This window comes from Urocitellus parryii, chromosome 3 (assembly GCF_045843805.1).
Source record: "Urocitellus parryii isolate mUroPar1 chromosome 3, mUroPar1.hap1, whole genome shotgun sequence".
NCBI classification, from domain to species: Eukaryota; Metazoa; Chordata; class Mammalia; order Rodentia; family Sciuridae; genus Urocitellus; species Urocitellus parryii.
The window spans coordinates 118,642,419-118,653,917 of record NC_135533.1 but is presented as its reverse complement, the minus strand read 5'-3'; positions in this window follow the sequence as shown (position 1 = coordinate 118,653,917).

Genomic DNA, 11,499 nt, shown 5'->3' with positions numbered 1-11,499 from the left:
TATAAATGACATTAGCATGTATTTTCACATATTATACATATATGTAGTATAATTTCACATTCTTCTGGTTGCACAGGATGTATAATTACATTGGTCATGTGTTTATATACACACATAGAATACTATGGCCAATTCATTCTAAATTTTTCCTATTCCCATTCCCCATTCCTTCCCTTCATTCCCCTTTATCTATTCCTATGTATTTCTAATTTTTCTCTCCTCTTGCCCTTATTTTGGGTTAGCATTCACATATCAGAGAGAATCATTGTTTTCAGGCTTTGTGTTTTTTAGGATTGGCTTATTTTACTTAAGATGATAGTCTCCAGTTTCATCCACTTATCTGTAAATGCCACAAATTCCTTCTCTTTATGGCTGAGTCACCTTTGTGACTATTGTGAGATATATATATATATATATACACACATTTATATTGTGATTGATATATATATATATATATCACATTTTCTTTATCCACTTATCTTTTTAAGGCCAACTGTGCTGTTTTCATTGTTTAGATGTTGTGAATTGAACTGCTGTAAAAATTGATATAGCTGCCTCTTTATAGTATTCTGATTTTAAGACCTTTGGGTATAAACCAAGGAGTAGGATACTTGGGTCAAATGGTGGTTCCATTCCAAGTTTTCTGAGAAATCTCCATATAGGTTTCCAGAGTAATTGTACCAAATTGTAATTCTACCAGCAATGTATGAGTGTACATTTCCCCCACATCCTCACCAATATTGATTATTGCTTGTATTCTTGATAATTGCCATTGTAACTGGAGTGAAATGAAATCTCAGTGTAGTTTTAATTTGAATTTCTCAAACTGCTATAAATGTTGAATATTTTTTCATAATTTTCACAATTCTAGATCCAATGATAGTCAACAAGTGCCATTCTACAGACTAGAATCTTCCATACTTAGAAACATATCTCACTTCAAAGTAGGTTGCTCCTTTTCAAATCCAGCACAATTTGTAATTAAATAAAGAATTAAAAATCAAGCAATTATATTTATTTCTGATAAGATAAATTGTGTACATTGTGTAATTTAATATTTTTATATTAGTATAGAAATTTGAAAACTAACTTACATTTTCTGATTAATAGATTATTTTACAATAAATTGTATTAGAATGTGTGCATTATTAAGCCATTAAAATTTATAAAACTTTAATATATTAAATTTTCATCACTATTTTCACCCTCCCTCCTCTATTCCTTTCTTCCTTCTTTCTTCTACCTGTGAAGAATAGGAAGTGCATGTTCCTTGTGCTTTTCTGTACTTTTAATGAAAATTTATTTCCACCTTCATATAGTTCTCTTAAGTGCAAAGACCGTTGATTTCTTGCAGATTCTTTTTTCCACAGATCAAGCTCCACTTGTCTTTCAATTCAGAAAAAGCAAGACAAAAATTCTTCCCTACTCCATTGCAGATCAGGAAATATAATTCTCCTCTTCTCCATGAGTGTACCCAAATTCACCAGCACATGGAGTTTTCTTTTGATTATCTTTTGTCTAATTTTATCTCAAAAAAATGAACCCAGAATATTTAAAATTTTTACACCCAGCAACATAAAACAAACTGTATAAAATTACCAATGTTTTAGGAAGAAAATTGTAGAACCAAATAAGAACATAATAGTGGAACTGCAAATCATTGCAGCCATACCAGAAAGCAGCCTGGAGATTCCTCAGAACACTTGGAGTGGAACCACTATTTGATCCAGCTATCCCACTTCTCAGTTAAAATCAGCATACTACAGTGTTGCAACCACATCAAAGTTTACAGCAGCTCAATTCACAGTAGTTAAACTATGTGACCAACCTAGCTTCCCTTTAATAGATGAATGGATAAAGAAATGTGGTACATATACACAATGGAATATTATTTAGCCTTAAAGAAGAAAGAAATTATGGCATTTGTGGGTAAATAGATGAAACTTGTGACTATCATCCTAAGTGAAATAAACCAGTCCCAAAAAGCCAAAGGTTGAATGTTCTCTCTGATATGTGGATGAAAAACCATAGCAAGTTATAGTAGGTGGGGTAAATATAGAAGTTCATTATATTAGACAAAGGGGAATGAAGGTAAAAAGGGGGGGGATTGAGAATAGGGAAGTCAGCAGAATGAATTGGACATAAATTCCCTGTGTAAAATATAGAAATAGATGACAACTATAACAACTACATAAATAGATGACAACATCATGTTCACCCCCAAGAATGGGAACAAAATTATAATGAGTTTTGCCCAATGTATGAATAATATGTCAAAATACAGTTTACAGTCATATACATCTAAAAACAACAAATAAAAAAAGAAAATAAGCACATGAAATAACACTAAATCTCATCTATCTGTGCATATTAAAGTAACAATGAAATGTGCTATACATCTATGGGATGGTTTACTATTCCACAAAGGCATTGAAGTGAAAATAAACGTATTCTACCAAAACTGCACATTTACTGTGATTCCAGGTGCCTTAAGTTGATGTGCAAATCAAAAGGAATGATGCCATATGCTAACCTAGCATGAGTTCACTTGTTCACTAAGGCCAATCTGTGGATTATTACATAGATGCAGGCATATCCTGGTTATTCACAGGAAGAATAAATCACTTAAATGAGGATATTAGCCTACCATTAGACTCCTTTTCTTCATTAATTTAAACACAAGGATCTATGATTACTGAAACAGAGGATTTTAAATGCACAGTATTCATTCAATTAGGCTTGATATTATGATGAAAAAATAAACCAATTTTATTGTTATGTTCTAAGGCTTTGGAATTTTGAAATTTGAAATTAAGTTCGGACAACATTTTATATGGACCAAAAAATTATTTTAAATTCTTTTAATTTTTACTGCTTCCACTTGAAGCTGAACATCTCAATTCTATTATTCATATGTGTAGTTTACATGAGTCTAAAATTAAGAAGTTAGAAAAAATTAAATAAAAAGAAAAAATAAAACAGCGCTTACATGTCTATCTGTAGAGACATCAGGGATGTTTACATGTTTAACTCAATAATATTGTTTTAAAGAAAATGCAGTTACAGAATTCAGTGTATAATATGCAATTACAATGGCTGAGTCATGATGGGTAGAGACATTTATCACTGCTAAAATTTTATTACATATACAATTATGCATAATTTATAATTTAAATAAACTATTGTTGAATTTTGACTGATAATGATATTACACGTTATCATCTTGATGGGTTTCAACTTCTGTGTCATACCTTCTTTACTGGTGATAATTGATAATTTTATTATTTTTAGTATTAAGATAAATTGTGACTCTTTTGTTTTGCATTTTGCAATTCATTGTGTAATAGGATAGAATTATGCTGTACCACTAATGAAAACCAGAATCTGAAGTGTTATTTTATAAATAGTGAGGTTTTTGACCACTTGGAAGCTCTACAGATGAGTGACATGTCCTGCTGCCTCATATGGTTTTCCTGTTATAAGCACTGATTTTATATACAGGACAGTAATAATTGTTCTTGTCCTCATACTGGAAGCCAGAGATTTACAAATACACTTCATTGATTGAGACATCTTTGTACCCAAAAATTCAACTGGGGAACCCAGGCCCCAGCTGTTTGTCTGAGTCTGACTCAGATTTTACAAGTTTGAGTAGTGCTCAGATACAAGTCCTGCTAGTACCACTACATTTTTTTCTACCAACAGTAGGTTTCCGTTCAGAGTGCTGGTAAGTCTATTTGCTGATCCTAGAGATGCAGAGAAGGGAAATGGCTGTGTCAGCATAGGCAAAGAGAGGGACAGACCCATCACAGTGAAGCACAGACCCATCACAGTGAAGGACAGAGGCAGTGGTCAGTGACTTGGGTATTTGAGGAAGAGGGTAATGACTCAGATTAGGGGTCTGCCCTTGGCCTCTCAGGCCTATACCTACCTGTGCAGTCAGAGAAGACCAGAAGGTGGAACAGATTCCAGTCTATGGGGGACACAGCTCCTTCTTAGGTCTAACTCTGATAGCTTCCATTGTCCCAGGTCTCTTATACCAGTCCATTGGCCTCCCAGAGTTGGGGCTGCTCATGAAAATGTGTCCCTACCCATCTCTACCCCGTGGATACTGGCAGTGTCTGGGTCTCTGACCCAGGGAGGGTGGCATGATCAACTAGCTTACTCAATAATCAAAGATTAGGGGAAAAAACTGCTGGGACCAAACCAATGTCCATGTGCTTGGGACTCTGCCCATCTGTACATCAGTTTATATTCTTAAGGTCACTTCTGGATTGACCAGAACATGTTTAATATGGACCATGCACATCATTATGTCTTATTTAGAGCATCAGCTCTGGGGAAATTATAATCAAAATAGGGACAAAGAGATCTGGGTGTGGGACTTACTGAGTCTCTTGTTTAAGATGAGAGCAAAAGAAATAGGAAACCAGTGAAATGTCAAGTGCCTCTTATGTGTGACTCCTGGGCCCAAAGTGTGTCTCCTGGGCCTAATGAACCTCAGGTGGGAGAGGAGCAGGTAGTCCAGAGAAAAAGATCTGGGAAAGGCAACACCTGTGTTCAGATTCACAGAGCTGAGGCCAGGTGGAAGAGCAGGTTGGAGGGGATTCTGTTGTATATGTTTCACATTGTGGTATCAAAAGGTGGAAAATATTTAGTAATTTTAGAGACAAAAAAAGGTCTGCAGGTGTGATAATAAAAGCAAATGTAACTCCATTTTTTTGTGACTCCATTCTGTAAAACAACCATGCCAAGTAGAATGGTCATGATCAGGGCAAGATGTTCTTCTTCTTTTGATATAGAAACCTGTAAGAACACGGAAATACCTAATGGGACATTGTTTCTGTAACTAGAGTAACAGGGCTCTGTTTCTATAACTAGAGTGACTGGGCTAACTGTGATTGGATTGGCTAAGCATCCCTCCACCTGACTGCACTCTCCCACTTCTGTAACTTGGCTTGCTTGCATTTGTATTACATGGATCCCAAAACATCCCTTATGCAGTTTTCAGGCTTATATGGAGCGCCCTTGCAATTGTTTGGGATTGATCAGGGAACAGCTTTATTTTCTGGTCAGTTGCCACCAGTGTGCTTCAATAAAGGCTTGATTTGATTGTAAGTGAGTTGTCTGGAAATCAGTTTATGAAACCCCAGGATGAAACTTTAACTATAACACAGGGATTCATCCTCTTCCCATAGCAATGCCTTTCACAAGGTCAGCTTCCCCACACTTCTTCAACCCAGCCACAAATTTCATCTCTTCAAAGTCAGAGATGGAATAAAAACAAGGATAAATTCTCCAGGGCTACCTAGTTCATCTATTTTATTGCAAACCCAAACCTTTCTGGTGAATATATCTTTTCTCTCCAGTAAAAGAGTTTTGTTCCCTCTTGAGTTAACTGTCAGGCCCTTTTTAATTGATTTTTTTAAAAAATTAAATCATAGCCAAATGAATTACAATTCTTATGTCACATATACAGCACAATTTTTCATATCTCTGGTTGTATATGAAGTATGTTGACACCAATTCGTGTCTTCATAGATGTACTTTGAATAATGATGTCTATCACATTCAGGTCCTTTTTCTGCAGCATAGATCCCATTTTGACACTCCAGAGCCAGTTTTGTGGGGAAATCAATGACCAGTTCCAGAGACAGGGTTTTCCACTGACTGAGTGTAGAAACAGTCCAAGCAGCCTCAGTGGAGTCCCGGGTTGAGATTGTAGACACGGACAGCAGCAGCACAAGGCTTAGGATGCCATCTGCCTACACTCTATGAAGTCGTCAATTATACAGCTTTAACACAGGCACACAAATTTGAGATAAAGTATGATATTCTTCCCAGCATCAAAACTAAGAAAAAAAGAAAAACATGTTCAACAAACTTGAAAATAAAATTAAGACTATTTCTGAATAAATTAATGTGAACGTCTCTACCGTTTTAAGACACTTTCACATTTGAAGATGATTAGAAATGCTAGTGAATAAAACTGGGTGTTCAGAAATGAAACATATTCAGTTCCTTTGTGAAATAAGGTTTTCTTTTGAAAAAAATGGAGGTCATAACTACAAACTAAAATAGAATTTCTAAATTGTTCATAATTATTTTATTATATTTTCATTGTTATTATTGTTTCCTTCCAAATCATTCATGATTTTGGGGGGTGTGTTCTAAGAGATCCATTCATATTAGAAATAATGATTCACATTAAAGTTTGCTATGTCCAATAGTCAAAAGTGTCTGATAGAATGCCAGATTGTTTATGCTTGTAATATAAAGGTAAAGAGAACAATCTGAAATTTAAGTGAAAAAAGAAACAAAATGCTACTTTTAATACACAAAAACCTTAATAATATCAATTTTATCATTTATATTAAAACTCACTAAAAAAATCACAAATTATTAAGATGCAATATAAAAACACAAAAAGCAATGTGTTACCATATTTATCACATATTTAATACAGATGAATTAAGAAATCACAGTGACCAGCAAATAATCTTAACCTCTACAGTGAGCCCCAAGCTACTTCTGAAATTCCCTCAGACATTATCAAGTGTGATATTCACTTAGCAATAAAGAGCTAAAGATCAAATGAAGAATAGGAAACCTAGGAACGAATAAGATCCAAGAGTACCAGGAGCTCATGTTAGCAAAGCAAAAGCAGCTTCCTTATATGTACAAGTGATACATAAGTGTTTAATTTGGGCTCTGCATTTTATCCCTGAAGGACCATATTGATATATGCAGCACATGGTGGGAATCCACAGTGTATTTATTAGTCCCATTGAAGTCCAATTGAGGTGGTCCTGTGATTCCATCTTTCTACCCTACAGTGACTCAAGTCTCACTTCTGAGAACTTAGAGGCTATCTCCATGATTGAGACATCTGACATTATCTCATATCTCTTGTACTTGCTCACCATTCAAAATCAATGTTCAGCATCTTTCATAGACTTCACATACACACACACACACACACACACACACACACATACACAGAAAAAGTCCTATTTTCAGTCCAAATTCTTTCTTTTGGACAACATAAGTCTTTCTCAATTTAACATAAATTCTGCTTCCTAACATACTGCTACACTGTGGGTAGAATTTGAGTGTCTGCCAAAGATCCATATGTAGAGGCTTCCTCCCAGAGTGGTAGTACCAAGAGATACTACCAGATGATAGTAAATTGTGAGAGTAGGTAGGGTCTTGTGATAAAGCCTTAGTTCTTTAGAGATATGTCCACAAATACTGTGGATATATAACACCCTGTCTCTCTCCCCCCCATCCCCATCCTCCTCTCTCTCTCAGTCTCCTCTCTCTCTCTCTCTCTCTCTCTCTCTCTCTCTCTCTCTCTCTCTCTCTCTCTCTCTCTCTCTCAACTTCCCGGCTTAAAATATGACCATTCACTTGGCTCAAACTTACCCATTTTATCATAACTTTACCATTGTCTTAAATAAATGTGGCAACCCATTCCAGGCTAAAACCACCATATTCATGAACCAAAATAAACCTCTCTTTACTTTATATGTAGGATGTGCTGTCTATGTTGTTTTAATAAAACAAAGTCAACTAATACTCAAAATGAGAAATTTTTGTATTTGTGTTTGTAAATTAAATGGACTCACTGATTTTTCTTATTTTCAGCATTGATATCTACTCTTGCCTGATTTCTTCTCATTTTCTCTCCAGTCTTCTAGCTTGCTTCTTTATCTAAATTGCATCCTGCTCTGTGACCATCATTCCATCTTGCATAGAAAACAGTCCTAAATGATCCATCCATGAGGGTGGGAATATGAAATAGGAAGCAAGAGTGTGGGTCAGATCCCAATGCTCATGTGGCTCTTGGGGCCCAGGGGCAGGAAAGTCACAATTTGATGAGGACTTTTTTCTGCACAAGATTGGTCTGGTGCAGAGCTCTAACCTGTCATGCATAATGCAACTTCACCCCTGTGGTGTCTGATCCTGGGTCTTCAACCCCCTGTCATATCCTGGCAGAGATTGTGGAAGGTTAACCTGATTAGAGTAAATGGACCTTTCTGATTTTATTTCACTAAGAGTAAAACAACTCTGGTATTTAGTGCTGAGACCTTTTTTTTTATTTTTGTTTTTTCAGTTTCTAATGGTCTCCAGAACTCTAAATGCACTGTTTATGATACCACATATTTCAGAATTATCTGGTATTTATTTGACTATGCTTCAGCCAGGTACTTTGGCTTTTTTCCAGTCTACAAACCTTTTGAACAACATTTAAAGCCTAAGCTCAGGAGAGTTCACAAGTCATAGTAATGCTGCCTTTGTTCCTTTTACAGGTTTACTTAATTTCAGGTTGCTGCTTTTCTGAGAGTCTCCTTTTGTGTTCTCACTCCACTCTACATGCAGTTGATGCAGATGTCTCTTTGTCCTATGAGAATATAATATTATCAGGAAATGTCCCTGAAGACCTTAAAAGATCGTACTATAGGGATACTGCCACATTGATGTTCATAGCATCACAATTCACAATAGCTAGACTATGGAACCAACCTAGATGCCCTTCATTAGATGAATGGATAAAAAGAAATGTGGCATTTATACACAATGGAGTATTACACAGCACTAAAAAATGACAAACTCATGGAATTTGCAGGAAAATGGATGGCATTAGAGCTAGCCAATCCCTAAAAAACAAATTCCAAATGTCTTCTTTGATATAAGTAGAGCAACTAAGAACAGAGCAGGGAGGAAGAGCATGAGGAAAAGATTAACATTAAACAGAGATGAGAGGTGGGAGGGAAAGGGAGAGAGAAGGGAAACTGCATGGAAATGGAAGGAGACCCTCATTGTTATACAAAATTACATATAAGAGGTTGTGAAGGGAAAGGGGAAAAAAACAGGGGAGAGAATTGAATTACAGCAGATGGGGTAGAGAGAGAAGATGGGAGGGGAGGGGAGGGGGGATAGTAGAGGATAGGAAAGGTAGCAGAATACAACATACACTAGTATGGCAATATGTAAAAACGTGGATGTGTTACCAATGTGATTCTGCAATCTGTATTTGGGGTAAAACTGGGAATTCACAACCCACTTGAATCAAATGTATGAAATATGATACGTCAAGAGCTTCGTAATGTTTTGAACAACCAATAAAAAATTAAAAAAATATTATCAGGGAATGAGTGTTCTCTGCTTTGACTTGCTTCTCTGTGCTCTAATTTGCCCTTGAATGTCTACCTGACAAAACCAATTTCCTTTTGACTCTGATATAATGTAAGTTATCTTATTCTAGTTTTATATATTTTTTCCTTATGAGTATTGATATGAAATAACATTTGTGTGTATATATATATATTTATATATATATATAATAAATTATATATAATTATGTAAATTATATAAATATGAATTAATGTTGTTATAGTGCTCCTACAACTTCTCAATTAAGCAACTGTTGTTAATTTTTATATCAGAGGAAGTGTTTCTAATTAGATTCATTTTCTTAGTGCTCCATGGATTGAAAAGTTGGGCACATTTATAAAGTCAAGGACAAAATATCCTGATATTTATCCAATATCATTTCACATTAAGATTATTTAGGGAAGAGTGTAACTTGTGAAGCCTAAAAAGGAAAAATGAGTATGGTAGTGGCCACAGAGCTATGCTTTAGTGGAAAGGGTTTATTCTTCATCAGGAAATATAAAGTCACACCATAGTATAATCTGAAGAGAAAGTGAAGCACAGCTTCCCTATGTTTTCAGATCTCAAGGAAGATGAGCCCAGCCTGGGAAAGGATCAATAGAAATGAAGGGTGTTGCAGAGTCCAAACAGGAGTGTGTGTTGTTCATAGAGCAATTATGAGGCACACAGGAAGAGTGGTGATTTTTTCTCAAATCAACTAAAATTGGAGATCTTTATGGCATTGTGGAATATTTGTGGAATATTTCCTCACAAACAATTGGCAGATATCCTCCATTTTGGACTCCTACAGAAACAGAAACTAACCAGCCCCTTCCTAAACCTGTCTCTATGGACACTCATCATTGGGCTGCCAGAGTGGTCAATGTCTGTTCTTATATTTCCCATATCCTGTGATCATATTTCTATCTAGACTAAGTCAATGCAGGTGTAGATCTTTGTTCCTCATCTGGGTCTCACTGTTCTGAGCATCACTATAATGTATCACACATTGAACCTGTTTCACCCTCAAGTGAACACTTGAGAGGATCAGGAGCTTTGCCCATAGCAAGGAATCCTGAAAACCAGGAAGGTGACCAAGAGGGTCTCTTGTTTTTCATTCAAATCAGGGTCCTGGGCACTTGGCTAGACTTCTGCTGCAACCAGTATGAGAAGTAATCATTGGGACCAAAACTATAACTATCCCTCCAGACCAAGTGGTCAGTGAGTGGACCCTAAAACCTCAAGAAAACATGTCTAGAATGAGGAAGGACAACAGAATGCTGCTACAATGGCTGTATTCCAAAGTCTTTATCATTCTGAACACTGAGTAAGGAGGAGAAGGTGACATGCCCAGGCTGTGGTATGCATTTTGGAAGGATTTCCTGGCCTTAACGTTTAGACCAGACTTCCTGATGGCCCATAATTTATTACTGAATTGCCTGCTGAAGGAGACATATTTGTGTGGTGTCTTAAATAAAAATGAGACATTTAACATCAAATTCCAGAGCACTTACATTTTCAGAGGTAAACCTAGGGTGGCTGTGTGTTGTGGATTTTCCCCTTGGGAGGAAGCACCTGCTTTAGCACTGTGCATGGTCCTCTGAGCAAATGTTCATGATCCAATAAAGCTGAACCACTTGAGTTTCTACTAGTTTTCTACAAATATACATAGTGCCCCATGACGACCTTTTGGTCTTAAGCTACAAGGTCTCATTGGATAAAGAAGTGTTGAATTGTTTGTATGGCATTTCCACTATATTTTCAAGATTGTCTCACATTCATTATTTGAGTTTTCTTTGAGAATCCCTGTTTATATCTATTTATCTGATTTTGTCTCTTTGTTGAAATCATTCCCAGTTGTGTACAATTTGATTTTAGTTTTGCATGATCTTAATTTTATCTGAGTTTTCTTTATGATAACATACTTGTGTTCATTTTGTATAATGCTTCATTGTTTTATTATGACTGTATGTTAATCATCAGATTAACCAAACCCATATTCATACATACAGGAAACATAATTTTATCAATTTTCATTCCCCAGTATTCTCCCTTTCCTTCCACTCACCCTCCCCAAAGCTTGTTTCTCTACTCAACTGGTATCATTCCTGTTTTTAATTAATTGGTGCAATAAAATAATTAATAAAATTGGAATTTACTGTGATATGTTGGTCCTTGCACATAATACGATCTTTTGTTTGATGCCATTCCACAGTACCTGCCCATGCTCTCATTTTCTCTGTCTCTTGGATCTACTTCCTCTATTCTAATTTCTCCCTCCAAGGATCCAGTTCATTCTTTCATAAGTGGAAGTTATCAATAGAAAAATTAACAAAGATGGAA